This window comes from Epinephelus fuscoguttatus, linkage group LG24, assembly GCF_011397635.1.
Source record: "Epinephelus fuscoguttatus linkage group LG24, E.fuscoguttatus.final_Chr_v1".
Classification (NCBI taxonomy): Eukaryota; Metazoa; Chordata; class Actinopteri; order Perciformes; family Serranidae; genus Epinephelus; species Epinephelus fuscoguttatus.
This window is the reverse complement of record NC_064775.1, coordinates 7,401,361-7,427,171: the sequence shown is the minus strand read 5'-3', so window position 1 is coordinate 7,427,171 and position 25,811 is coordinate 7,401,361. Positions and strand designations below refer to the sequence as shown.

The 25,811-nt window shown below is 44.3% G+C and overlaps 1 protein-coding gene across 4 annotated transcripts in view; it reads left to right on the top strand.

The window, feature by feature from the left end:
• Positions 1-25,811, top strand: part of raph1b (Ras association (RalGDS/AF-6) and pleckstrin homology domains 1b) — a 55,990-nt gene that overhangs the window by 7,504 nt on the left and 22,675 nt on the right. For all 4 annotated transcript variants that reach the window (XM_049570242.1, XM_049570240.1, XM_049570241.1 and 1 more), the window contains exon 2: positions 11,320-11,405. The gene's annotated coding sequence lies outside the window, so the exon portion shown is untranslated. The remainder of the gene's footprint in view (positions 1-11,319; positions 11,406-25,811) is intronic.

Genomic DNA, 25,811 nt, shown 5'->3' with positions numbered 1-25,811 from the left:
TTCAGAGGGACATCTCTATCAGATGACGTTTATCAGGTCTTGATGCAGTCTTTATCTCCACCACTTCGTCCATGACCTGCTTTCCTATCTTTTATCTGACCGGCTATGATACGTGTCGTATTGTTCATTGGTTAATTGTCCCTTTTTGTGTGCCACTCTGTCACTGTACAGGGTGTTTAAGCAGCTTAGGCAGCTATTAATCAGCGTGACTTTGACAATGGCAGGTGGCTGTTTCTCACTGCCGGGCCGCTGATGAGGACGCCTCCCCTCCTCTTCCGTCACTGTATTACAGATGGTCTGTTCCTGTCGCTGTTGCAGGGGGGGGGTCGGTCTTTGTTAACTTAAAAGGACACGTGACAGGAAACAGGGGGCCCTGTATAAATTAGACACGCCGTCTTGATTGTTTCTCTCGATCACAGCATCATCAACACCTGTCACTGCCACAAAGCCTTCAGGCCACCAATCTTAAAACGTTGATGGCGTCCTGTGGAGAGAATATAGTCACGCTACCTTTATGTTTGTTGTGATCTGAGCTTCTCTGTTATTTGTTTTTGTAAGCCTGTCTGTGAGCTACAAACATGCACAGAGGTGTTTGTGCTCAATGTTCTTTGCTGTATGCTCCGAAACACCTGGGAACATACAGACAAAATGTTCTGTGGATGAGCAAATAGTCAACGTTACCGGAAGAACGTAGCCAGAAAAGTAGGCTGCCTGGCAACAGGAGTAAACGCCAATGTACCGCCAAACGTTGCATTTGTGTGCTGTAATTATTACTGTTGCTTACCCTTCATTGAAATTATTCTACACTGCTTTGTTGTCCCTGGTCGCCACTCTTTCCATGACTACCTGTGGCAAAAAGCCTCTCCCTTCCTGTTCCTGTTGAATACTGTCCCTTAATGAAGAGTCCTTATTAGAGATCATTGGAGATAGTCTTTCATGTTACACTGAAAAGTGCAGTGGGTCCCTAGTAACAGAAATTCAGAGATGCATGACCAAGCGTTGCGACAACTTTACGAGCCTTCACGCCTCTTCCTAACACACAGTGGGCGAGCGAACTGTGTCGGATGGAGGGTAAAAAAAAAAAATCCCAATTATACTACAAGTGACAACAATGTTCAGGGAGCTTATGTTCAAATGCTACAGCTTGGCATTGCTTTGAAAGTAGGTTTGAATTGTGCAAAATTTGAGCCAAAGGAAGTGGCAAATACACAGAGCAGCTTAGGACATCTTAATTGGGAAAAACTGGCGCGCAAAGCTTGCACCTGGGACACTGTGGTGGGTATAAACCCCGCATTAGTGCATGTATCTCACTGGCTAGCTCATTGTTTCACTTTGTACTTCGTCTATTCAGAGATTCATACTCACATTGACACCTATGGGCAATGTAGAGTCACATATTAACTGTGGGAGGAAGCCGGAGCACCCGCTGAAAACCCACACTGACACAGAGAACATGCAAACTCGGCACAGAAGGGCTCCCCCACCCCAGGTTCGAATCAGGAACCCTCTTGCTATGAGGCGACAATGCTAACTATTACACCACCTTAAAATTGGCCATAGGTGTCAATGTGAGTGTCCATGTGTCAACACTGTAATAGTCTGGCGACCTGTCAGGAGTATGTAGACTCCAAACCCTAACTCATTTCTAGGTAACACTTTTAGCTCTGTCAGCACTGTTGCCATTGTTTAGCACTGTTTCTGGAGTTAGCACCGTTAGCTGCTAGCCACTAGCTCCAGGTTAAGAACCATGTACACTCAAGTTAAGTCTCCCAAAGCTGCATATTCACCCTGAAACTAATCTCTGCATCCAAGTTTGGAAAAGGCCGTCTCATTCCAGTGGGAATTCCCAGCCAGAATTCCAGCAGCTGCATCAGGTATCAGCGAGCAGAACGCAGAGGGAGAAGTGGAGGCGGTGATTTATGGTATCATGTTTCCTTCTCTACCCCACCTGCCTGTGTAATCCACTACAAAGTCCAGCTAAAGCTCCACCACAACAGTCCCAGGATGGGTTGATGGATGGGGCGGCCTGTCTGTGTGGATTGAGCGGGGCCTTGGATAATGGCTCTCTGACATGGAGAGAGCGCAAAATGCTCAAGGCGAGCAGGAGTGATTTCGGAGAGAGTAGCATTACGAGCACACAAAGTGCTAACTCAGAGGAAATACACATGTGCTGTCTGGCTGCTGTATAAAAAATCTGCATTATTGACCGGGTGATGTATGATCTGTCTGGTGTGAGACGTAGATTTGGAGGGAGAGAGTGGATTTACTTCCGACTCTGCGTTGAATTAAATTAAATTAAACGGGCAGTTCTTCGCAGCAGCTCATGCGATGCCTGGGATAAACATCAGCATGGCCAGTTCCTGTGTCCTCTCTCCTCCCCGTCTGATCAGAGTTCAGCTAGTTCTCATGAAACCATAACACCAGTGTGTGTGTGTGCGTGTTTATGAGGTCGGGATGATGTTTGTCTTTTTGCAGTCTCTGGCAACACTTACAGCCCATCACACAAACACAGATGCAGGCGGAGTGAGCTGCAGTGTTTTTTCCTCACCCCCCTGTGAAATGCCTGCCTCTTGGCCCAAAGTGTTTATCCTTGTACAGTTGCTTTCTAATCACTGACCTCGGGGTTACATTCCAGCAGAATCCACTTACAATTGTGGCATCTTAGGGCTATCGGAGAAAGTTAAGGATCCAGTTGCAGTGATTATAGCGTCCTAGCATCGCATTGTGTAGGGGATGTCCCAAAACCGTGTCACTGGTGACTCCACAACCTGTAGAAGTGCAAGATGAAGAAGAGGAGAATGAGGTTTATGAGAACCAGTAAAATGTTCTTCTCCGCAGCTGATGTCATGTGAAATGCGGCGGCTTGGAAACACTGATGTCATCCTCCGTTCTCCCTGCGTCCTCTGCCAAAGTCTGGAAGTCACACTTTTTTTTACTCCTCCACATCACTTGGCTTTCAGCTCCGCATTTACTGTACAGCCCTAATGTTGGCACGCTGCTCCATTTTTCTTTTTACACCAGGGTTCATGTAGGACACTGGAGGAATCTCCAGTTTCAGCCAGTGACCTACAACGCGGAGAGAATCCAAGTGAAAACAGCCGCGCTCGCCGTGGTAGAAACGGATTGACACTTTTTTTTTTTTTTTTGCGAGAGAATCCCTTGACAGTCACTCAAACCTGCAGGCTTAATCTCACAAAATAGCACTGTGTGTGTGCTTGTGTGGCGGCCTCTTGCCAAATCTCATTGACTAATACCCTGGCAGCTCTGCGAGTGAGCCCGCGCCGCCATTGAATGAGTCTCTGGGTTAAGTTAGTGGCTGAGTAGCTTGCTAATCTCTCTCTGCCTCGCTGATCTTCACTCTCTAGTGATTCCCGATTATTTCAACCCACGTGCCACACAGAGTACTCTACTTGGTGACTGAATGAAGAGCTGCCCCTGAGTTTGGCACCATGACCGACTTTGAGGCCACGGGGAGGGTCACTGGTATATTCGTGGTCAGTCGGCTTGACCCCTCACCCGTCGCCGCGGTCGAGAGATTACTGGAACGAAACAGTGTAAATGAGAAGTGAGATTTCTGTCTTGAGCAGCTGTGCTAATGATGATTTCTTTCGCAGTTAAACCCAGTGCACCCAAAGGACTATTTTGATCCAACACAAGACGTCCAAATGTCGACAGACACAAGAGGCATTTGATCCTGTAGCACTGTATGTGTGTGTTACATTACCCATAAACCCCACTGGCAACTTGCCAGCCAGTGGGACCTCCATCAGATCCCACTGGCCATCGTGGGAACATTCCTGACGCAGCATTATTCCATAATTCCCACCATGTGTGGTTTTTCCAGAGCGCAGTGCTCGCCTGTGCGGACCGTGGAGAATCCTACTGAGGAGAGGAGATCAGCTCCTTGTAATCGCATCCAGACATCAGACGGCGTGTGGAACAGCAAACGCAGAGTGAGGTTGTTTCAATAACACCTTGAACATGAGGTAAAGCTCATGAAAAGGGCAGGTTGTTTGTGTAGCCTCAGTACAAAGACTCACGTCTGTTGATGTTAAAGGCATAGTTCAGACTTTTTTAAAGTGGGGTTGTACAAGTTACTCATCCATAGTTGGTGTATTACTTACAGTAGATTTCTGTCAGCACGGCCCCCAGCTTGGAGAAATGGCAGGAGTGCTGAAACGAAAGCTAAGCAATGCATTGCAGTGGATGGGGGCCAGCACCAAAACATCATTTAGACGCCTTTGAAAAAGTCCCACCCAAAAAAATTTCAATTCAGTTTAAGTGTATGCAATCATAAGAGTAGTTTCACCACTTTACCTTTGCGTCCCACAGCTCATTTCAGCTCCACATCTACGCTCTCTCCAAAGCTACCAAACTCCATTGAGAAAAACAGTAATTTTGGCTCACTGAACGCAGCAGCTGCTGGTCTACCTCTGCCTCGATCAGATAGTTAGTTTTCTGTTATTATGCGACATCGGTGAATCCAAATTGACAACTTTAATTGCCAAAGTCACACAATAACACATACAAAATATAGAATAGACCAGCAGCTCCTGTGTTCAGCTTTGTTAAATCACTGTTTTTCTCAATGGAGTCTGGCATTGAAGAGAGCAATATAACTGCTTCAGTTCCCTGCCATAAATTGCTGCCTGACAGAAGGGTAAAGCTGTGAAACAAGTCTCAAACTTAAACTGATATTGATCGTTTTAGCTCAGTTTAATTGCTGACCCATTCACAGCGGTATACTGCTTAGTCACCAGTAACCATCTGGCAGCCATTTGTGGAAAGCAGCCGCAACAGCACTCACGTCAGTATCCCATATTCAAACGGATTTGACACACATGAATTTTGAAGTGATTTTCTGTTTGAACTACTGAAGAGGTCAGGCAGTCCACTGTGCAACGGTGAAAGCAGTTGCTCCCTCAAGTTGCAGTTGGTATAACAGCAACACCGTGATCAATACTAATGCACCTTCCCAGTGTGGATCGGCTTTGTAGTGAACCATCAATCAGCTGACTGATGGTTTCCCTCAGTGCTCTTACAAGAACACCCAGGGTCACTGCTAAGGCCTTATCTAGTCCTGGAAGCAGATTAAGATGCCGTTGGGCACTTCTGATCAATAACTCGCGGGGCACAGCCATTGTTACACAGATCATCAGTGAATTAGGGAGTTTATCTATTTTGTGTTGTGAATCAGAGGTCGCCATCAGATTATGGCAGTGAATGGTCTTTTTGGTATCGTAATACATCATGTCTCCAGATGCTATCTTGTCATGCAACACAAGAATGAGTGGAATGCATCTTTAATCATTAATCTGTAGTGCCTGCTGCATCACTGTGACATGGTGTTTGGTTTTTTTTTGTGGGGAAAGGTTAAGAGCAGACTTGTCTCTCTGTTTTTAAGATGGTTGATATTATAATCCTAAATTGTGAGTAGTTTTTTTTTTATCTCAAAACATGACATTTATTATGGCAAGACCTATTAACATTTAATTAGTGGTGGTAATAGCAAGTATAGATATCAACATTTGTAATTTTGACTAGTTGCAATACTAAGTAATGATCTACAACTTCATTTTCACTATTGGAAACGATATTGACATTAACAGTTAAATTCTTACTTGTGGTAATGTTCATTGTAGATATCGTGTTCTCACATTACAGATACCATAAATGGTATTCTAGATATCTAAAGTTTAATTGCTACTTGTCAAAATTACATTATGGATATGTCTACTTGGAATTATAGCGTCAAAATTGAATAACAGATATCTGTAACTGAGTTTGAATGGAAGTCAGTGGATAAAGTTTTTTCAATTAACATTTTGACTTGTGAGAAATGGAATTCTAGATATCTAAAGTTTAATTGTGACCAGTCAAAATTAAATTATGGATATGGCTACTTTGAACTATAACATGTCAAAACTGAATTACAGATATCTGTAATTGAGTTCGACTGGAAGTCAGTGGTGAAAGCTTTTAGAATTAACATTTTAACTAGTGAGAAATTAAGTGTAGTTTTCATAAATGGAATTCTAGATATCTAAAATTCGTTTGTGACTAGTCAAAATGAAATTACGGATATGTTTACTTGGAATTAAAACACAGCGAAATTGAATTACAGATATCTGTAATCGAGTTTGAATGCAAGTCAATGGTAAAAGTTTTCAATTAACATTTTCACTAGTGAGAAATGAATTACAGGTATCATAAATGGAATTCTAGATATCTAAAGTTTAATTGTCACTAGTCAAAATTACATCATGGATATGTCTACTTTGAACTATAACATGTCAAAATTGAATTACAGATATCTGTAATTGAGTTTGAATGGAAGTCAATGGATAAAGTTTTTTCAATTAACATTTTGACTTGTGAGAAATGGAATTCTAGATATCTAAAATTGTATTGTGACTCGTCAAAATAACATCATGGCAAAGTCTACTTGGAATTAAAACACGGCAAAACTGATTTACAGATATCTGTAATTGAGTTTGAATGGAAGTCAATGGTTAAAGTTTTTACAATTAACATTTTGACTTGTGAGAAATGAATAATAGGTATCTAAAGTTTAATTGTGACTAGTCAAAATTAAATTATGGATACTTTTACTGGGAATTATAATACGCCATAATTGAATTACAAATATCTGTAATTGAGTTTGAATAGAAGTCAATGGTAAAAGTTGTTACAATAACATTTTGACTTGTGAGAAATTAGTTGTAGACATCTAAAATTTGAATTACAACCAGTCGAAATTAAATAATTGGTATGTCAGCTTGGAATTGTAACTGGCATTGCATTCCAGATATCTGAAATACATTTGTTGCTAGTGGAAATTATAAATATTGCTAGTTTGGGCTAGCATGACAGTTTCCGCCAGACTTCTGAAATGAATATGCTAATTTAAAGGCAACCAATGGCTCTGTGGTACTTAAATGACATGACACCCACATATGCACAGTGGTTTGTTGGTAAGCAGGACATACTGGAAATGCAATTGATGATATCTGAAATGGGAAATTACATGCCCACTGTCGTCACAACCCTTTTTCAACATGTGGAAATTCATTCGCAGATATATGTAATAGCTATTCTTACGAGTGAAAAACGGAATATGGATATCTGTCTATATATTTTGTACAGATATGTTAAATTAACATTTTAATTGGCATTTTGAAAAGTCATTTCCACCAGTGAAAACTAAATCGCTATTTGTCAGCCCTACTGATTGTATGTTTAACGGGCTCACCATACATTTATATACTTTAATGCAATCCATCCTTACTACCCTGTGAGATTATGTTGGGAGATGTGTTAATTCAACTGTATGATAATATTTTTAAGGCTTAAGGAATCTGTATAATGGAGGTGACGAGTCCATAATGTAGCTGAAATTGAGTATGGGTGGCATGGCTCTTTGAAGCACCTAAGGGACGTATTGTACACTGATCTGTCCACTTAATGTGATGTGTCACCCTGAGTAACAGAAACACTTTGTAGTGGCTTGTGGGTCATTTTACTGTTCTTTAATGTCAGTTTGGGACCACTCTGTTATGTGGTCTTGTAAAACGCTTATTACAGTACATGTATTTATACGGATGACATCACAGGAAGTGCTCACATATTGTGGATTGGATATACAGCACCAACATGCACTGGATGTATCATGTAAGCTCTGCCTGATGCCGGCTTACTCATTCGCTGTACTTCCCCTACTACAATCCTGTCTTTCTTTTCCTGCTGTGACTTCATCATCACCCCTGCTCGCCCAGCGCCCTGCCCTCCTTCCCACTTCCTGCCCCGACAGGAAATGAGCTGCCCCGAAGGATTGCTGTTAATGGGGGAAAGTGTGGGTGGACAAGGACACACCTGTGTCCACCACATAGGACTCTGTGTTTCCCCTTGGTCTGTTGTTGAAGTGGGGCACTAATCTAGGCCACATAAAAAGCTTGCTGAGACTAACTGTTGGGACGGCAGTGATACACAGGGCACCTTTTGGGCAGTTGGGTGCTCACGGTGTCACCTCAGCATATTTATACCTCTCATACCCATGCTAGTTGTGTGCCAGTAATGTAATGGTGCTGCAGGATAAGTCATTCTTGGTGGGACAATCCTTGCTAGAGTCACAGGAGAGCAGTGTCAAAAGGGACATTTTGAATATATAAGCTATGAAAATAATTTGATCCTTGAACAGATACAGGTGTCTGCTAACACTTTGTGTGTTACTTTTTGTTAATCTATAACAAGGTAAGAACTTTAAACAATCCTGTACTTACTGCCCCAGGGAGAGCAGTCACACTTTGGACTCTTGTGCTTGCAACTGAGAAAAATTAAGACTGCTAAGGGACTGTTCTTTATTTATCAGAGGAGAAGGGTGGCTGGGGTGTGATGACTACAGATATTTTTCTATAAGCCCCCATGAGTGACTGGCAGAAAATGCGTACCCCTCGCTCCGCCATCTAATTAGATTTTTAAAACTCACACTTTGATGTTTGAAACGTAAAAGTTGAAAAAAGCCTTTGTTTTCACTCTTGTAGTGCATGCTGGGTAGTTTGTGCAAACGGTTTTTGGACAAATTTTAAAGGAGACATAGAATAAATTGATTTTGATAAACTACCACTATCTTACTGTACTTTCAAACCAGAAGCTTCCAAAGAGGCAAAGTCTCTCGCGGACGCCCAAGAAGCACGACTGTCACAAATATTTGTGGCAGCTTTGGTCGCTCTAGTCGCTCATCACGTGAATCATTGAACATTCGATCGTGCTTCGACTTAAAGGAGACGCAAAGCAGACTCCTGGCTTGAAAGCAGCGTAGTTGCTGTAGTCAAAAAGCTCATAGTTGGCCTACAGAAAGTTATGTTTGGTCAATGAAAACAGAAAATGTACGTCATCCCATTCAAACCAAGCAAGGAAGACTTGCATGCTACGTCGCAACATTAGCCTGCAGTTCTCTCCTCTGTTACAAACATTACGCACTTTTTTTTTACAACTACCTCCACAACGCAGTCCCAAGCCTCATTCTTTTTATTTTGGTCTCTGTAACCGAACAGCAACACATTATAAAGGACTGAGTGAACGCGAACGCAAGTAATCAACTTCTCGATATCCATTGTTGGAACAAGTGTGCTGTAGGAACCAAAGTTACATGGCTTGTTCTCTGGGACCTGCTTCATCGAAGCACGCCAGCATTCCAACTGTTTGTCGCCGAACCGCGTCAGAGCTCATTACCATAAAGTTAGACTAGTTTTAACTCCCCTCCGAACCGTTCCGGTCGCTTTGGTCGCCCAAGATACGCGGCTGATGACCAGGTCGCCCAAGTCACCGGGCTCTCGTTGAAAATGAATGACTTCCGCCATTTTGGAAGCTCTGGTTGCTGTTGGTTTGAACGTACAGTTAAGCTCACATTAGGTTATGTCTTGTTTATTTTCTGACTGAAGTGTTTGTTGCATATAACGTCTCCAAAGACTGTTGGACATTTGAAAATCCAACAATAATTTCTCTTTTTACAGTTTTTGGCTGTGATAAATGGTGTAATTTTTTTTTTTAAAGAAAACATGTTTTCTTTTAAAGTCTGTGGTAAAATCAATACAACAAAATAAAAAATACAACCATTTAAAGATGCATACCCTTCTCCTAAGTCAAAATATTATTTTTGCACCACCCCCTCCCTAACACTAGCATGAAAGGATGGGCCAGAGAATCAGGAATAGTCAGAGCGTTTCCACTTTGTAGACAAGTATGAGCATGATAATTAGCATAGACAGAGTTGTTTTCTAACTTTCTAAAAAGGCAATATCTCACATGTCCTCTGGTCCCATCTGACCCCGCTCTCCCCTACTGTGTTTTTAGTGATACACGAATATATTTAAGTGGTTTGACGACTTAACAGCCTTTTGATGCTGCATACTTTTGCCATTTTGATGACACAGTTTAGTTGGGACACTAAAGAGGAACATATATGTAATGTCTTGAATTTAAGACTTTTTAAAGTGATTATTTTTTGCTCCGTGTTTGTACACCCAACCCTAACTTTCTGATCACAAGCTGGTCATGTTTGTCCGTCCATGCGCCGCAGGCCTGCCTTTGTCTCCAGCATGGGAGCAGCTGCCTGCCGGCCCCTGTGCTGTTGTGACTGGAACAACTGTGTTCCCTGCAGCTGCACAGACCCATGTGTCACTGCCACACCTGTCCAATGGCCTTGTGTTGACTGAGTGATATCACACGGTAACTGTGTGCAAATTACACCAGAGAGAGACGGAGGGGGGCGGAGGCGGCTGTAATCTGAGTCGGCGATTGTGTGTTTTTGACACACACACACACGCATGTATGGATGACGTGCACAGGCGAGCACACAAAGTCTTCCTGACTCTCTCTGCCTGTTACAAGGAGTCTGTTTGCTGTGAAAACACGCTCATACGCACACACTCTGGGCCACATGCTGCGGCTGAACAACAGTTGGTGTGTAGAAAAACGGCAGAACAGCTGAAGCCAGCGGGAATAGCTTCCTAGTAGGCAGCCACAACATCAGCTGCTGGCCTCTCGTACACACACACACACACACACACACACACACACACACACACACACACATAGCACTGAGACAGCTCAGCATGTTGCAACCAACAACCAACAGGCTGTGTGACATGTCAGAATTATATTCTGTGACCAGACTATGATTCAGCATCTAGATTGTTTTAGATAAAATAAGGTTAGGCTGATATGAGTCAGCAGTGATGTTGATGAGTCGTTGAAACGTTTGACGCCGGTCAGCGTTGTTGCGACCTGGTGGAGTCTGATGAATCACAGCCAACACACAAGTAAGAGTTTTGACAAGGTTCCTACTCTGACTCACGCTGTGAAATTATCAGCCTGTCGTGGTTGCCATGCTCATTACGCCGGCTGCGCGTGTGGGTCTGAGAGGCTTTGTCGCAAGTCAAACGGAGACGGCCTCTGCAGCTCCAATGTCACATTGTTAATCTCGCAGTAATGATGAAGACGCTCTGTAATGAAGGGAGAACTGTGCTTGATTGCTTTCAGAGCTTTGCGATAAGTGTCTCTCTGGCTGTGCGTGTCATTTTTGTCTGCGCTTAGTTAAGTCTCTCGCTCAAGCACCCTCCTTAGTTAATCCCCCACATTCTTGTGACAGTGAAATCGGCCCGCCTTCCTCTCGCTGCCGGCTGCCAGCTCTCTGAATTCCCCTGCAGTGCAGTGAGAATAAACACAGTTGATGTATAAGTTTGGAATTTCGCCGACTAATGGCCAACAACACAGAAATAGACACTTAATCTGATAGATTTGTTCTTCCTTCTTTTCCAGAGGATAAAAGCCCCGTTGCAGAGTGGAGTGGAGTAGTTTCGTCTGACCTTTAACCTCAGCAGGAAGGAGAGAAAGCCACTTCAGAGGTAAGAGTTCCTGTAAACCGGAGTGACTAAATGGTGCCATTGCTTCTCTCTGCGGGTAATAAACTCTCAGCAGAAGCAAAAGGAAAAGCGGTATTGACACTGCTGCCAGTAAGCTTTGCAAAACTCATGCTCCCTTACACAAATGCCACAGAGACTGTTATTTTGACAAGTTGCTGGTGTTGCAAGCTGCCAGGGAAGTTATATTTAAGGTGGTCTCAGATGCTGGTTTTACTGCAGTGCTTCTGACACCAACCAGCTATCATCTGTCATCTCAGCGCATAACATTTCTCAGGGAATGGAATCCCCAGTTGACAGTGTGGGTCCATGTGGTTGTTGTTTGTTATACAGGAGGTAAATCCAGAGCTGATGGAGTGCAGAGGCTTCACCCCCTCCCCAAAAAAAGCCTCCGTCAGAGGGCCTTGTAAATCAAAGCCAAATGAAAGAGGAGTCGAGCCTCTGAGGAGCTCGTCAGGGGACAGTCTTCCTCGCCGAAGGAGATAATTCCTGACTAAAGTAGAACCATGTGAGGGCGAGCTGGGCTGTGGTCTGCAGCAAAGAGCTGCTCCGCACTTACAGTGGGCCTTTATTCTCTCACTATCACAGATCTGCGCTCAATTTGCAGCCCCGAGTCTCAGTGTTTCCACTTGTATTTACACAAGGGACGGTGATCAAGTCAGATTCGATTTTCTGGAGTGCCATTTTGGCTCGGCTTGTATAGAAAACGCACACATGACACATCAGCACCTAGATTTCTGTCCTGTTGCGTGTTTTGCCTTTTGCCAATAACCTCCGTCACTGTCAGGTTTAATGAGAACAGTTTATCCTCAACTTGTGAATGAGAAAATGGAAAAAGTGCATTCTAATGTCGGGCTGTCGACTTAGCGTACGATATATGGACATGACCTCGATTGTTTTGCTGACCTTGATATTGCTCATTGTGCCCGAGTCCAAAGAAGAATGACAGAACATTTCAAAGACACGACGTAGCTTACCGGTAGCCTGCAGCTGCACTTTTGAAATGGAAGAGGTATGGTCCTGATAGTCTTTAGCTTGCTAACCCCTAGCAACAACCCAAAAAGTCCGTCGTTCTTAGGTCTACCCTCCAACAACTTCATCCTCTAATCTCGGCTGGATTATGGAAGTAACTGAGGTGTTCTTGGAGCTTCGCTAAACTTGTAACGATTAACAAGAGGCTTTCATGGCCACATTTTGTATTAAGTCTCAAACGTAGTAATTTTGGGTGACTCATGCAAAGGTACTATAATTTAATATATACTTTCTTGTATAGCTGAATAAGTGTTAGTTGCTTCTTTACAGGGTTCCCACGGTCGTGCAAAACCTGGAAAAGTTATGCAGTTTCACAAGCCCTTTTTAGATAGGAGTTGTGCAAATGTGCAGGAAAGCCCAATCAGTCTTCTTTCAGCATTGGCAGTATAAAAACAAAATCAGGGAGTGCAGCAAAATGCCGCCAACCTACTTTTGTTCATACAGAATGCGCCTTTTTCGGGGCAATGGGGGGCGTGAGCAAGTAACAAAACGTGTAGCTCAGCGTGTGACGTAAGCAGTGACGTGGGAGGGAAGCCGCGGCTGGTCAGTCCTTCTGAGATTCTCTCGTAAGTCGGCCCGTTCTTCACCGTCCCCGTCATCTGACGGTTAATGGCCTCTTTGTTTGTGAGGACAAGGAGCGCGCACAATTCCTTGTCTCCCCAGTTGCTCATGTTTACAGTGTCTGTCAGGTTTGTGTTTCCCTCTCGCTACTAGCTGCTCGCTAATTCCTGCTATCAGCTGTTTCCTGTTTATCCACCGCCATTGGGTCGCATGTGCAGCACAGCGCACAGCTCCTCCCACAAGTCTTCAACAGCCCCTCCCGTTGCGGAAGGCCGCCTCGGTCTGTTTAAACTAAAAGGGTTCTGCCACTATGACTACCCTACAAGGCGGAAAATTGGGCACCTCAGATAAACTCGCCAATCCGGCTCTGTGTGTCTAAACGCTCGCAGCTTGCCGGCAAAACGGCCCACATTTTCCAGGCCTGGAAAAGTCAGTGAGCTAGTAAAAATTACAGAAAGTTTTGGAGAAGTCGGGGAATTTTGCTGTGTGTAATCTTGCATGGATAACATTTATTTTCCGTCGCTAATAACGTAACATTAGCTCTAATATGCATCAGTGTGTGACAACGTCTTATTTATCCTCAAGTACATTTCTTTATTTTCTCCCTGAGCTCCATCTTTCCCTTCATCTATGCTGGCTAGCTGAAGTCAGGCAAGTTTCTTTGAAAAGTCAAAGAAAAGTTTTGAAATTTTGTCTATGAAAATTTGTGGGAACCTTGTCTTTAAATATATGTGCAATTTACAGGGATAATGTGTCAGCTGTAGAGAGTCATGGCCTGGGGCAGAACAACAGAGCATAAGCAGCCTTTTTAAACCGAAGCAGAACAACTCAACAAATAAAACAGCTTACTGGGTGCTTCTTTTCCACGAGATCTAGTTTGTTGTTATTTTGGGAAAAAAGCCAGTCCAAATGTCCCAGAGACAGTCTGGTTGCAGTTGTGCTGTCCACACACAGTTGGACCTAAAAGTCCAGTGCCAGCATGATTTAGCAATGCTCCAAAGAGCTTCTTGTGAGGTCACAGAATGCTCGGCTCTCTCAGTCTCCAAATGCCCATTTAAATGTTCAATGGGTTTGAGGTCAGGTGAGTGTGAGGGAAGGTCCAAGACACTCAGGACTCGATTATCTTTGGTCTTGAGGCTAAATGGACTTGTATAGTGCCTTTCTCGTCTTCTGACCACTCGAAGCACTTTAATACTGCATGCCACATTCAAGAGCAATTAGGGTTCAAGATCTTGCTCGAGGATACTTCGACATGCGGGCAGGAGGACGGGATGATCCAGCCGGCAATTTTCAGATTACTGGATGACCCTTTCTTCCTCCTGATTTGACACAAAGCCCCTCTTTCCCGAGAATAACAATTTGACTTCTAACACTTTTCATCCTGATGTGTGGTGTCAGACTTTCGGACCCCACTGTAGGTCAGGTGTACTTCACTTCTAGTACTTGCACCTTTTCCTAATTTATACCTTGACATGACTTTTCCACTTCTGATGGGAAACGCGCTGTTCATGTTATAAAAGTTACAGATTGTAAGTCTTGTCTTGTGGGAAATGCACGTCAGGACACAGTGTTTAAAATATCCAGAAGACACCAGTGAGGTGGAATGAGAACGGACAAAGCCCCAGACACACACTGTCTTATTTCCACCTCGGAAAACAAACCTGTGATGTGTAAAAAAGCCCCGACAGTGAGGACGTGGAAGGAAGCTGTTTTTTAAACTGGGACCCCAGCGGTGATGGAGCCCGAGGCTGCGAGGAGGAAGCCCGCTCGCCGGGACTGAAACTGTTCCAGGAAGTCGGGATGCTTAAATGTGTCAGGAGAGGTTTATAGCCGAGTGTCATGTGGGCTTGTCATGCGGAGACGCTTACTAACTTTGACACTCAGCTGTCGCTATTATTCGACAAGTGCATGCAGGGTCATGGTTGATATGTCATTGTTCTGTGACATTGTTGCCGTGGCGATTGTTTCATGTCTGCACCAGGCGTCCTTGAAAATGGTTTCAACCACGAAGATGTTTGAAAGAAGGGCTACACTGGCATGGCAGGAATGTTGGCGGTGGTGCTGCAGGAAACAGACTGGCACACACACACACACACACACACACACACACACTCGGACAGTTTCATCATCGGCCAATCAGTGGCCAGCTGCAGCGGTACCGGGGCGAAGGGGGGAGATGGGAAACGTAGTAAGCTAACAGAGGAAGACATTCCCAGCTGCTGGCGGCATGTGTGTTTCTCTTTGCCTGTAGGTGCAGCACATTGCACACGGCTGGCTTGCTGCAGTATGAATGAAGTGCTTGCACGGGTTATCCATGCGTGTGTGTGTGTGTGTGTGTGTGCGTTTGGGCATGTGTTGCTCGTGCAGTATGTCATACCTACTGTGCTTTGTATTCCCTAACAGGTGGTAAGCTGTTCCACCAGACTGAGCAACTAAAGGGTGATGAAAAATTCTATCTGTTTGCACCCTAATGGTTTTAAAAGTCTTAAAGGCTACTTCCTGTTTTACTTTATCCAGTGTCCTACATACAGCCACAGCCCATTTATCTAAATCAGTTACAGCAGCTTCTTAGTGTCGTACCTTGACATTTCCACCTGACAACGCACAAAATAAGCGTCTGCATTACGAAGCAACAAACTTCAAACATCAGTCGAGGATTTACTTCACAGCACTGCAGCTCTTTTATCTGTATGCGTGTGCAGAGTGCTGGGTTTCGTCTTTTATAAGCAGTGCCCTGTTTTTAATGTCTGGTTAGCTCTCAGCAGTCGGCCTCTGTTGTCTGCTGCTGCAGTGCTGCATCATGTTTAAGACTCTGTGTGTGTCAGAGAGAGAGAGAGAGCCCACTGCAGCAGACCACCTGAGCCCCTGTATGTGTGTATACTTTGGTGTGTGTGGATGTAACCCAATCTCCCGAGGGCAGGGACAAGACTATTGATTTCACATTTGGACTGCTGCCCTGCAGGGAAGCTGACACATCCTCGGTGTGTTCGTGCGAGAGGGAGAGAGTGAGAGAGAGACACGCGAATTAGACAACATTTGTGTGCTTGATTTGTAGCCTGCATTTCTATTGAAGTCAGCCATTTTACCCAGCACACATTCTTTTTTTCCTCGTCTCCCCATGACATGAAATATTGGGAAATTATGGAGATGCATTCAGACATCAGCTGAGAGCTCCGCAGCTCCGTGACCAAGCAGATGGATGGCCTACAGGCAGGGATGTGGAAACATCACATCAATATGTCGGTTATTACCGAGGATCTAGGCCAAGCTCGCACTGTGATGGCTGCATGTCTATCAACGTGGAGATGTGCATGTGTGTGTTGCCGTGGCAACGGCCGCTCGAATGGATGCAGCTAAAGTTTGGCTCGCTCTGATATTGGTGAGCTGTTGAGTCCTCACACCTACCGCCCACCAGTGTGACCATGCATTTCCGCACCCCCCCCCCCCCCCCCGACTCCCTCTCCATCTGTCCACCTCTGACACCCCCATCTTTCCCCCCTTTCCATCCCCTCCATCCCTTTCTCTGCCCCTCCTTCCTAATTGGCTGTATAAGCCGGAGCGTCTCGTATGTGTTTGTGGATCCATATGTGTGTGTCTCTGCTTGCAGGCTGTTGGTCGTGCTTGACTAATGACACTGGAGCCGTTGTTTTGTCCATCAGGGCCTCCTCTTTATTCACCACCTAATAGCTGGCTCCCTTCCTCCATTATTGTACCTATTCATCATGCCCTCCATCACTCCCCCCGGCCTCCTCAGGGCTCATCTCATCTCTGTTTCCCTATCAGTCTCTCCTTAATACACAGTCTCCTCTTTTATGTGGCAAGTTTTGTTCATGCTTTATTTTGTAATTCTGCAGGACAGAATTGTCTCATTAGCTCACGTTAGCATTAAAGCTACCTTACTATGGGAACAGGAAGTGGGCGATATTACTGTATACCCACCTATCAGCCAAAAAGCCATTGGAATATATAAGAGAGTATACCAACTTCCTCCTCAGTAGTTAACCCACCTCATCATCTACCACCACACCACTGCTCCTAACCATAGAACGTATAAAAGTAATGGACAGCGTTGGTTTGTTGGCTCCTGTTTTGAAGACTCTATTTGGCATTTGTCGCCAGAAGTGACCAAATTTGGATGACAGGGTGGAGCGCTGTAGGAGTGACGGGTAGATCTGACTCGTACAGTGGTGACGCCCAGGCCCCCAGGAAGTGTGCCGGGCTTTGAAGCTAATTTTTGTCGTGGCTAAACAGTGATACTGCAGTGTCCGGGGTTGGTCACAACTTTTTCCCATAGACTTAGGTTGGGAAAGAAATATCTGTAACTCAATGGATACATTGGCTTGTTCCGCCATCAAGATATAATCCATTTGTCTGATAACATTTCATAAGTCTAGAAGAGCCAAAATATTAAACCATTTTATCCCCATTCAAGTTAGCGGAACGCTAAACTGGAAGTCGGCTGCTTGGTCATGCCCAGCTGTCAGTCCCTAGTGCACTTGCTCTACGGGTACTTTCCTACCACAGTAGTTAAGCATTTTTGGCATCATCATGAATGCTATCCCGCCTCCAATGCTGTATGCAGGTTTCTTTATACATCATGTTGACACCTTGTAGACGCTGTCACTCAGAGGGGCCAGGCCCTTAATTTTGCGCCTTTTTTTTTAAGCCTTAATAAGATTTAAATGGGAGAGTTACATAAAAATTCTCCCCCAGTACGGGAGAAATTAGGTACAGAGTCCAAAACTGTTTCTTGTACCAGGCTGTAAACATGTTTATTTCTGCTGTAAAGTTGGGCATTTTGACATGGGGTTGACTTGCTTTTGGAGTCAGCCCCAAGTGGCCATTAGAGGAACTGCAGTATTTGGCACTTCCGCATTGTATTTATTTTCAGCTCTGGAGGTTGCCGCCTGCTGCTAACCAAGGAAAGCGAAGTCGTCTTTGTCAAGTTATGGCCATGTAGATATTTATCTTTTAAGAGTTATTTTAAATTGTATGCCCTAAATGTCAATTTTTCCCCAATGGTATCGAAATTTGGTATTAAATACTGATATTTTCAAGGTATTTTATCGACGTTAAACACTAACCTGTACTGATTGCAGCAACATAGAACAACATGGTCGAGGTGCAGTGGTCTGTAGTTGTTATCTTCGTGTCTTTCGTACATATCTGGGAGTGCTGACGAACTTCTTTACAGCACAGCTGGCAGCAATGTTAGGTTAATTTCGAGGCCATGCTTCTTGCTGCTCTGCGTAGATATTATCAAGGCTCGCTCCTGTTTGGTTCATACTTTTATTTTGAAGGAAGACACGTTTCTGATGCAGACAACTTGGACAACAATTTTGTGCTGCCTTTGACAACGTACTTATCACTTAGTCTGGCTGCGAAGAAAATGAAATGTCTACCTTCCCGTAGAAAAGCACATTCATTCAAACAATTACTTGCCTCTGCCTTTTAGCAGCCACTTTCAAACTCTTCTGTTAATGGTTTCTGAGCAGCTGCTCGGAGAAAGCTTGTGGTTTGGGCGCAGAACCCACCCCTTAAATGCTTGGTGGTATGTTTTCCTCCTGCGCTAGAGTTTGAAATGTCACATTTTGGTGTTTGTTCCTCAGAATTATAGAGCCAACCTTGGTTTTTAGCTGTGGCATTCAGTGGATATCCCAGGAGAAATCCATTAGAGAGGACACAGAGAAAACAGCCAGAATGTCTCACCCTTGTTTCATGAACTTTTAAGAGGAAAGTTTAAGGGGAGAAGAGTGCAACCAAGTGGTGAAGTACAATACTCATTATGGATATCTCCTAGAATTCTCTAAACATAAGCCATTGATGGTATGTAGAGTTTATGTGGGTAGATTCCTTGAAATAGGCGTTTCTTCCAAACTGTCTTGTCACAAGTTAGCTTTATTTAAGGCTGCATCCACCCTACAGTTCTCACTCACCCCGGATGCACACACACAGATTGTTATGTCATTTTTAGCGTCAGACATCAGTGACCACTACAGGTCAGTTGACGAGCCAACCACACCCAGTTTGACTTTGGATAGGAGCCGAAGAGCCGCTCCCTTGTTCAAAGAGTTCTTTCACTGGCACTGCCAGCTACAGCCTTTACTTTTCCTCTTTCCTCACATTTCCTCTTTCCACTTTTAACCTGCATGACGTGTGTTTGACACAGTGACGTCGGCCTCTAGTCGTCTTTGCGCCTTTCCCGGTGTACTGTCTGTACATGAAGGGAGTCAACCAGGAAAAAAGGGAAGAGGGAGGGAAAATGAGCAAATAACCACAGACTGCGCCTAAAGCATGAGCCTAGAAATAACCGTTATTACATGTTCACACATTTACAGCGAGATAGTATCTGTTTTATGCTTCATAGGTGGGGAAACCAAACATTTGAGAGCAGCAATAAAGGCTTCATTCAGATGCTTTCTGTTGGCTGTCTCGCCACAGACAAGATCACTAGACACGCTCTTGAGTGTGTATGGCTCTTAAATGGTTTCACTATGACACAGGACGTCATTACGATATCCTGACACTTGGCATTTCGGCGTGTGTTTTATGGTTTGAATTTATAGGCCATGCAGGCTATGATGACAATCAGACACATGTATGTGTAAGAGGTGATTCATAGTCTGTCAGGCCAGAGGCACCGTTTGCACCAGATGACGGGCTGACATGAGGAAGAGAGATAAGGGAGGAGGCTCTGGGGGAGAGATGAGGCGAAATGTCTTTATGTATGTGAGAGTGCAGCAGATGGCGAGCTGAGTGTTGGTCGTTTATCTGTCACATGTGGAAACACCTGTATCATCATACTTTTGTCCATACATTTATTTATGTTCAGGGTTCCCACAATCATGGAATTCCTGCTGCTGGCCGTTACTACCTTAGACTTTACAAAAGTGAAGTGAGAACACCTTATTCACCCCCTGCAGTATAGCTCATAGACCTGCCTCAATCTAAAAACTCTAACTCCCAAAGACGTTTCTGTCATTTAAGGTAGTTCTTAAGGCCCTGACACACCAAGCCAATGGTCGGCCATCGGTCAAAGTCGGGCCGTCAGTGAGCGTCTGTCGCCCTAGTTTTTGCGGTGTGTCCCGCACCTTCGGCACTTAGGCGTCAGCGGCTTTTCGGCCGATTGAGCATGTTGAATCAGCAGCAGAGCTTATTAGTGAGAGAAATCACGTCATCAATCATTCAGGTTTTATTTCCTCGCCCCTGTAGCAAGTGAATCTGCCTGTAGTGAAACCGGTGCTAACCGGTGCTTCCTCCTCAGACTCCACTTCACTCAGCTGCCCACAGACCCGCTGCTTCTTCCCACTTTAACCTGAATAACAAACCAGACCTAGCTGGGAGCTGCTAGCGGAGCGTTAGCCGCAGCATGACCGGAGGGAAGCACAGCCAGTTAGCCTCCGCTAGTCTCTGAGCTAGCCCCGGCTCTCCGTTTGGATCCAACCAGATCACCGAGCCCTGGTTTGTTATTCAGGTTAAAGTGGGAAGAAACAGAGGGTTTGTCGGGCAGCTGAGTGAAGTGGAGCCTGAGGAGGAAACACCGGGACCGTCTGGATGTAATAGTCCGTGGCGGTGCTGCGGTGCTCGACTGCACAGATAGGAAACCCCTCGGCTGGCAGGATGTACCACTCTCTCACTCTGCTCTCTCTCACGCAGGCACAGAACGTACGTGCTACTAGGCTGTCAGTTGTAGTCTTTGTAGTGTGTTCAAATGCAACTTACACAGGGCGACGTAGACGACGCAACAGTTGCCTTTCGTCGTCACTAATTCTTTGATGTCGGTTTGGTCTGTCAGCACCTTTACAACGGCTGTTCGGTCAACTGTTCGTCTTTCTGATACGTTTGGTTTTAATCAGATATTTGATGCAAACAAAGGGAGTGTGGTGTCATTATTGGGATCTGTGTGAACCAATAGGTGTGTTAGCAATCAGTGACACTGCTTGTAATTTGTCAGACGGGTGTATGGGTGGGAACTCTGAATCCAGGGTTGACTTTTACTTTCACTTTCACTGGTGGGCGTGTTTGCAACCGGTAACCAACAATCCTGCGCAGTTTAGCTTTGAGGTATCGCATATGCAAAGGTTCAAGAAGGTCCGAATTATCAAACATGTCTATGAAAGCAAGACAAAATGCAAATCGACAAGTCAAACGTAGAATTGCATTACCATTTACAGGATCATCAGTTTTTTTTATCCCCCAAAAAGGGGCGTGGTCTTTGAGTTTTGCAAAGTACCTGTAGGTGCCGATCTGGTCTATTGGCCTGCTCATTTTAAAATGCTTAAATCAAGTCATGGAAATCAGGTAAAATACTACGGAAAAGTTTTTAAAGTGAATTGGTAAAAATGTGTGGAGACTCTTTATTTTATGTCAAGGGTAAGATCACCAGATTGTTATAGAAACACGATACAGAAAAGTGTTAATTTACATGTAGTGTCTGTTTAGTGAAATGGTTTTCAAATTAGTTGCAGCTTTGCTATTTAAAGTTATTCTGTAGGTAGGGTGTGCGTGCTGGTTTCTCACCGGGAGTATGACATTGAAAATAGCCCTGAAAACATGAACTCACTGTTACTCATACATTACCTCCCCTGAGTCGATCAGCAGCGTTTGATGTATGGGTGTTGTAGCCAGGCTGCGTCTGGAGCTATTCCTAGCCATGGGTATGCTGAATGTTTTACTTGTTCTCTCTGTTTGAGCTTTGTCTGCATCTTGCCCCCGGAGACTCTCGTCAGTGTGAGTGTTTGTGTCCCACTGAACTCTCAAGAATTCCCGCTCTATGTTTGCAGCCAAACACCACGGCCCTGTGCTCTCGCCTCATAAGAGTTCACCGAGTTTCTATAATTGCCCTGCTGTTCTGTAACTCCATGCCCAGTCCTTTCCAGACCCTTTCTTCTAAGTTTTGACTACTTTAGTGGGATTTTATGACGTGTTGAGAATATTTTTAGAAGAGAGGTGTCAGACGTTGGCTTAAAGTTATTTCTGTACAGATAATTTGAGAGGAAATAGCTGCGAGGAGTAGGTGGCTTTGGAAGTTTGTGTGTAATTCTGTGTTGTTCCAAGAGAGCCAAACGGCCGATGCTCGGTTTCATTAACCGCCACAGTTGCAACATTACAACGCTAACACACGCTCCCAATGTTGAGTATTCAGTCCAAATATAGTCCATATAGAAGTGCTTGATGGAAACATCCACTCAGTCGTCACTGCAGCAGGAGTATCTGGCCACAATAGTGTTTACACGGCTAAGGTCATGTTCCACATCCCAGCCCGACTATTTCCTGTGTGACTGAAATATGAAAGGATTTTAATTGTAACTCAAATGTTAGCAGCAATTCATCATTTGAATGTCAGCTGTGAACAGAGCAGGTGGTGCCGAGACAGGCTTTGGCATTATACTGTGGGAGGGACCGGTTTTTCCTTTCTCTTGTATTTTGAGATTATATGGATTTAATCAGCAGTTTGTTTATTTTCACGGAAGGTAATTAAATTCAGTCCAATAAACAGGATTTGAACAATATTGAGACGCACATAATATGAATTTGGGTGTTTCCAAGCATAACTGGTTACTTTTAGCCCTTGACTAGGCTAAATGCCCTGGTACACAGGAAAATACTTTCAATAAACGGAGGGTAGCATGAGCAGGAATGGCCAACAAAGCTCAAGAGAGACAAAGCAAAAAGCTCCATCTACTTAACCTAAACTAGTGGACAGATGTAAAGCCTCATTTCCACCAAACACTTTGAGCATAGCATCCTTAGAACTGTACTCATCCTGTACGGACATGTACCTAAACCATAGATCCATCTGGCGTTTCTCCAGCAGATGGTGTTCCTAACGTAGGCATGGATGTCACCAGATAGTCATAACAGCGTCACTCTTCACCAACCAGTGTTAAGAATTTTAGTCTTACTCTGAGTCTTAAGACAAAATGCTTTTTCATTTTAGTCATATTTTAGTCATTTTTATACTTAATAGTTTTAGTCTGGTTGTAGTCAACGAAAATTCAAAACGTTAAAGTTAACGTAAATTCAAAACATTTTTAGTTAACGAAAACTGACAAAAATTCAAAACTTTTGGTCAACGAAAATGCAAAACATTGTAGCTGACAAATATGCAAAACATTGTAGTTGAGAAAAATTCAAAATGTTTTAGTCAACGAAAATTCAAAACATTAAAGTTAACGAAAATTCAAAACATTTTAGTTGACAAATTCAAAATGTTTTAGTCTTCGTCTTTAGTTTTTTTGTTAATGCGCACTTAATCTCAAATCCCAAAATGTACAAAGTTCTTCATTAAAAAAAAAGATTGATGATTTAATAAACTGCTGTCAAAAAAAAAAAAAAATTTTTTTTTTTTTTTTTTAAATCTGAGAAAAATATGTGTGGCATTTAAGTGAATTGATTTTTTTCCCCTCCCACTACTTCCACTGTTTTTTAGGGTCATGGTTTGCACTCCCCCCTCATAGCCACAAAGTCCAGGGGCCCCAACACGACGCCTCTCTGTGGTGCTCCACACTTGCCAGTTTGACACCTAAAACCTAATTTGTGTCAATACTCAGTTTGTTGTTATGTAAAACTATTCTTGACACCGCTTTCCTCTTTGTACAGCGACTCAACATCTCGTCTTTATACTGCTCCCTTTTCCAATCCTCTTGACTCTGTGATATCAACGACTTAGTCTAAAGATAGACATGTACTCCTCCTCCTCCTCCTCCTCCTCCTCCTCCTCCTCCAGCTCTTCATCCTCCTCAGTACCGGATGCTTTGCTGCACTTTCTCTAAGATTTAGAGAGATCCGTTTTCCCAGAACACTTCATCTTCCCTTCCCGTCACTCCTCGTCTCCCTTTACTGGCATCTCAGCATCGGCAGGGACTGCAAGTGTTTACATGTCTCCGAAAAAAAGACTGCACAGGGAGACTCCAGTGGGCAGACCTTTGACCTTTGACCTTTCACCCTGAACCGGTCACAGGAGACAGATGAGTGCTGGTCATGCTCAGACAAGAGACTGTGCGGTATCGGGAGGGAAAAAGGCCAAGGCTGTTTGGTTTGCGATGATGCCTGCAGGAGTACACACACACACACACACACACACACACACACACACACACACACACTCTCTCAGGTCATGCTCCATAAGCTTAAAAGCAGGGCCTCAGGTGGTAATTCACTTAAACCTGCAGCATCGTCTGCCTTTGGGGCCGTGATTCCATTAGAGTGACGGCCGCGGAGCTATTTTCAAAATGCTCTTTGTTTTCATGTGTCGTTTTTATTCTCTCCGTTTTTTGTGCTGTCACATTGAACATACAGCATGTGTGTATGTCAGTGTGTATATCACTATAGTGACGCCCAGCAGGCTAAGCTGTTTAAAGTGTCCTGCAGTTTGACTCATGTCGTCAGTGAGTATTTACATATGAGCACCTCGGAGAGAATCGGCAAATGCAGTGCAGGCTCATTTGATTTTAGCCGTTTCCTCTTCCTGTCTGCCTCCAGCCAGCCATGATGTCATGCTTTAACACAAGCATACTCAAGTCTTCTCACACTGGGGAATCCCCACATTGATATGTAGGGCCCCATATGAGGGCAGCCACATAGACAAATGATTCTTCTGTGGCAAACTGTTGTGTACTTTTGTCACGTTCTGCTAAACCGCCGGGTCGTCATAAAGGACGCCAGCCCCTCCCCCCTCTCCAATAAGTGGCACGGATAAACCAAAGGACAGCTGGAGCTTCCTGCCAAGAGACAGGCCATGAGGGAAATTAGGAATCCTGCACATCCTGGCCATTTCCTGCTCAGACTCCCACTCACATGTCCATGAGTGCACGGATGTGATTTCACACACATGCACACTTGTTTACATACTTGGGACTGTCCTTGTTGACGAGATGACAAGTCCATGTGCCTTGTGTGTTTGATATGCATGCCAAAACAGGAAGCTATCCATCATCAACACTGTAATGCACCCACACACTTAGTATTGTGTTGTACGTGCAGTGCGCACAGTGTCTTGAAGGAGCAGAACTCGTGTGTTTGTGCTCAGCTGACCGACTTTCAGTAGTGTTGCTATCATGTTGAGTTTGCCAAACGCAGCCCGGTTTATTGCCTCTCACCTACTGACTGTTTTATTACCTGCTTTTATCACCTTCTAACAACAAAGCATGACTTTCCGATTGCTCCCGAGTGCTCTGTGGAACCATAAAGTGTTCGGCACAAATGAACCCACTCACTTTGAGCCATTTTGCTGGGTCAATGGATTACCCAGGACTATTCCATCTGATTGGACTGTATTGAGAGTCATTGAACTGTACCAAGATAGGGGCACTGTGTGAAGCATGCCTCCATGCAGATTAGACATTCTTCTTCAATTTACATTGGCACTCAGAGGTGTTTATTCATTCCTTAGGTTGGGTAATATCAGACTGGCTGAACACTTTGACTCCCCAGCTGACCCAGAAATGATACGAGGAGGAGGGAGGGACGTCCGCACACATGGAAGCACTGCTCTTGAGGTCTTATCTGCTCTGCCGGGTCTCCTTGACTTTCATGTTATGATTTAGTGCTTTGTTTACCGATAAGTGTCCTTGTATGTGCTGGAAAGGGTGCTGCTGTCACTTGTTTTACAATACGAGAAGGCGAGCGACAGAGTTATATGCTCAAAATCAGGGATACTCAGCTTCTCAGAGCCCATCACCTGTTCTGTTGCATTGCAAGATACTGGGCTGCTTGACTCAGCTCCAGCAGCTGCATGTTGCAGTGACACCACTTCCCTTTGTGCCCACTAGAGGGAGCGCTGCCTCCACCTTTGAC